Below are 4,811 nucleotides of genomic sequence, written 5' to 3'. Positions count from 1 at the left end.
TTGCATATGCGTGGTAGAAGTGTAATCAGTGAGGGAAAACAAACTTTTGAAACCTTATTTTTGAGGGAAGAAAATACTTTTCAAGTAGTTTTCATCCAATTTACATTATGACTGTAAATCATGCATTGACTCCCATGCAGTTGTCTGCCTGCTCTGAGAACATTCTGAATTTCCGTATACTTGGTAGGATGCTAATGTTGCCCAAAGGTCTTTTTATTCCCAGGTTCATGGTCACACTGGAAACACAGCTTTTTGTCCAGCTTTATAATGTGAAATAAAATCACAAACACTGGCCTTAGTAACGTAAGAATTCATATTAGGTCTGTCTTCATGGTTAGATTTTTAGCTCTGTATTTTTTCCTCGTTTTGGCACGATGCATTTGGCTATGTAACCTTAAGGTATTGGCTTAATGAGGAAATAAATGCACTAAATAATGACTAGAAGTTCTTGAGTTATTTATCTTTATATATAACTGATTGTTGGCTGAATAAAGCTGGTTTTACAGCTTCACCATCTGCGAGCACTGAAGTACAGACAACCAAACTGCACTTTTATTTCTCTAATTCTATTTGATTGAAATAGAATTACCATCATACCACTGTTCAAAAAAAAGTGGTGTGATGGTAAGCACTGGAGCCTCACAGCAACAACATCCAGGATTTGCGTCCGCCAGCTGGCTGTGGCCTCAGTCTCCATGTTTTCCCACACGGGTCAAAAGACATTGCTGTTGGCCATAGGTGTGAAAGGTTGTCTCTCTCTGTGTGTGCTAGCTTTGCTAAACTGGCAACATGTTCAGGGTGTACCTGCCTCTCACTCTATGATAGCTGGGCTAGGCTCCAGCAACCATCCAAGTGGAAGAAAATGAATGGATGTTGCACAAAGTGGCTAAAAATCCTGTTGCAACTAAGATAGTACAGAGCTTCAATGACCACTATTGTAGTGTATCACTTGTTCTAATATATGATACTTTTGGCCATACTACTGATCCATTTTACTCAACGTGCTGTTTTCTGCATGTGCATGCGTTACTGTTATACTGTTTAGCGAGTTTTCTTGTAGACACTGGTCCCTCATTTGTTCTTTTCCCTCAACCCTTGAGGGAAAAAGCAAAAAAAAAGGAAAAGAAACATTTATTCCTCATCCAGCAATGAGCTGTCTGTCCCCTTGTGTCTGACCTCCTCTTTCACGACTTTCTTTAGATATTGTTTCTTGATCTATCTCTATGTCTTTATTTGAAATGATTATTTTTACTAGGAAGACCTGTGGCTCGATTCATGGTAATGCATCAACTTTCGGTTGCCTACTCAAAACAACCCAGCATGACAGTGGCTGACGATACAGCTATGGGTGGGAACAGGAACAGACAATAGAGACTCGATTTGTTGTGGATTGCAAAACTTTGCTACAAAAAGGCCCGCACACTGAAATGAACACAAGCATGCCCTAAAATGAAGAGAAAGAGAAACACTAGAAACACTTACATGCACAAATGCTCATGGACAAAAATATAAGGTGCTCTAAAGGCATGACTGGACTCGCAATCGTTGTCGTTATCTCCTGTCTGCATACACATTCACAGCAGTTACAAAAACATTAGTTATAATTGTGGCCTCGTTGCTCGGAGTAATATGCAAAATTTTATTACAGTAGTTTGTTTACATTACGAGGCATTTGATTGAACAATGTCAATTAAGCAATTAAATTTGAAGTTGATGAATGTGTTTGCTCACAGTATGATATGCAGAATATAACCAATCAGTCTTCTCGAAATGCATTATCCCCAGAAGTGGCAGAAAAACCCATGCATTTCCCCAACTAATGTTACGTAGGAAACGCAATATTTTCATTCACAGATGTTGATTTACAAGATTAAGCCCTGGTTTTGCCCAGTGAAGACAGATGCCACTTCCTGTTATTTATATGCATGGTAAGTATCCAGTTAGGCTTCATTGCAAAAGAACCTGACCTTTTTCTTGAAAACATAAGAGAATGTTTAAGAAGTGACATGCCAGTTCATGTCAAGGGATAATAACATAATAAATCTCATTCACCAGCATGATGTTGTTTCAGCTCAAATCTGCAGTCACTTTGGAACCTGCTCTCTATCAAAATAACAGCCACTGTTCAAATAAATTCAGCACACAAGCCCGGGCCTGGTGTTTCTGACGTTCACAAGCTCGAGCTATTCTCATGAAGATTAATGTTTTTTTCTCTCTCGCTCTTTTGGGTAATCTAATATCAAACGCGTGTTTACCAAGGATAATGATATATGTTTATGATATATCAAATACGATAAGGTTCTTACATGTCCATTTTGCCACGCGTTTCTTTCCAAGTAACCTGAAACCATTAAAGCAAGAAGTAAGCATTTTGAATGTCTGTGTAATACTTCTCACATACAATAGAGAGGATCAGCTGAACTTTGACTTGGCTGCAACTAAAGCCTGCTGCAGCAGTTGGAGTTGGTTACTCAACCATGGCTTTAGGTTGTTGTGAACACATAATACTAGCGTGCATACACCCACCCTGTCACTTGTCACGCATGCAAAAAGAAACACACACATGCTTCCATAAACAAACACTCATGTGGCGTTCACGCACAGTGTCACTGCAAGCACACCTTCTCACATAAACTATTTATCGTGTAGCTTTTTTACCAGGCAGCACAATGTAAGAGGCACTAAGCATGCTACACGTGAAGTTGGTGCACCGGATACGAAGAAGAGTTGTATGTTTGGTTAAGAATAGAATCGCATGACTCTGAAACAGCACCGTTTTACTGCACATCTGTTTACTTTGAAAGTGTATCTCTTGCATTCTTACACTTGAGTTGGTGACTTCATCACTTCCCTTAGGGCACAGAATATATAAGTGAGTCAGGACACTCAACGGGATTTCTCTCTGCACGCAAGCAGCAACTGGTAAGGGAGGGTCTACACTTGACCACAGACATCTGGTCTTATCTGTTCTGGGTATATGTCAAGGTTCCTGATAGAACGTCTAGTGCAGTATTAATGTAATTGTTGTAATTACAATTATGGTTTCAAATAAGGGTATTTTTCTAGGGTTTATAAATAATGTAGAAAGAATTAAAATTTCTATGCACTCGCTCACAAAGCACTTGCTTTACTTTCACAGAAACACGTATTCACAGTTTACATATAACATAACACTGAGTCAAATTAAAGGTATGTTTCTAGCTCTCTTTTGTCACTCAGATTTTGTTTACTTATGTTGCCAATGCTAGGTCGCAACAATCAATGGACTTATATCAACAACTGAATAGTGGCTACCAGAGATTATGATACAGAGGTAAGCCTGTATCAGTTTAAAGTGGTGGATGGATGAGTTGGCAAATATAGGACATCATGTGAATCCTAAAAATAAATTTAGATAACACAGAAGAAAGAACCAAATAGGGTTTGAGGTGGTGTAAGCATTGTTACAGGACCAGAGTGAAGATGGAGCAAGTGTGGAGACCAGAAAGGCTTAGAGAGGCAGAATTTTAATCACCTGGGCAGAACACTGGCCACGTGTTCTGTGTTTCAAGCTATTTCTTGAATCTTTGTGAGAGGTCCTGGGCTCAAATCCCGGATGAGCCCCCAATTGTTTCAACTAGCTCCAAGGTAACAACAAAGAACAGAGTCATGCTACCCATTGAATAGGGATTACCAAAGTTTTTTTTCTTAAAAAAAAAATGTAATAGTTACCATTATGTCCTTATTAGTGGGTAATGCAATGCATAGATGAGTTGTCAAGTATATAGGACATGATGTGCAAATGAGGCACCAGGACCAGAGTGAAGACGCAGCAGAAGTGGACACCGGGAAGGCTTAGAGAGATTTTAAATACTTGGGCAGGGCTCTAGCCAGGTGTTCTGCATTTTTAACCATCTCATGAATCTCCACCCAGGAAACTCCTGCAACACAAAAACACACGTGCGCATTGCAAACCTGCACAAAGGCCTGGGGCTGCAAAACACTAAGTTATTTAAAAGAAAACTCAGCAGATTCTCTTTTCATTGGCTCTAATCTTCACAAAAATCACTAGAAAAAATATAGCTTGAAATGATTTATGACCCCCCCTCCATTCCAGCACCAGCCATTGCCAGAGGCTTCGTGTTGTCTGCTTGTCTAGCTGTACATCTGTATGTGTCATTCTTGTATGTATCTTAGGAATGTCTTGAAGGAATTTCTTCATGGCTCCCACAAGTTTTAACTTTTACATACTAGACCTCTCTTGGAAATGCTGCTCTGTAACTTAACATGGTTTTCCACATTGTGGCGGAGTTGCTTCCACTTTGATAACACCACTTCAGTTGATCGTGGAAGTGGGGAAGAAATTTTACAAATTGTAATTGGAGCACTGACCGATTACAATAGCATGGATTGATTGAGATCTTGAGAATGACCCATTTTTTTCACAAATAACTACGTGTTTGATTTTTTTCTGTCCTGTCTCTCTTCCCTAATTCACAATCAGTCAGCGCAGATGGCCCCGCCCCTCCCTGAGCCTGGTTCTGCTGGAGGTTTTTTCCTGTTAAATGGGAGTTTTTCTTTCCCACTGTCGCCAAAGTGCTTGCTCATAGGTAGTAATTTCATTGTTGGAGTTTTCTCTGTAGTATTGTAGGGTCTTTACCTTACAGTGTAAAGAAAGATCTGATCATCAGGGGGATTATCGACTTTTCATGGAACTGAAACTGAAGAAATAAAAATCCCTGACGCCTAATATACTGTAGCACTGAGTAAGCAAAGGATTCATCATCATTAGCATGGTTCATGAAATAATAAACATGACATGTTTCTTTTCC

The sequence above is a fragment of the Oreochromis aureus genome, linkage group 16 (assembly GCF_013358895.1).
Source record: "Oreochromis aureus strain Israel breed Guangdong linkage group 16, ZZ_aureus, whole genome shotgun sequence".
NCBI classification, from domain to species: Eukaryota; Metazoa; Chordata; class Actinopteri; order Cichliformes; family Cichlidae; genus Oreochromis; species Oreochromis aureus.
Note: the sequence above shows the minus strand (reverse complement) of the source record.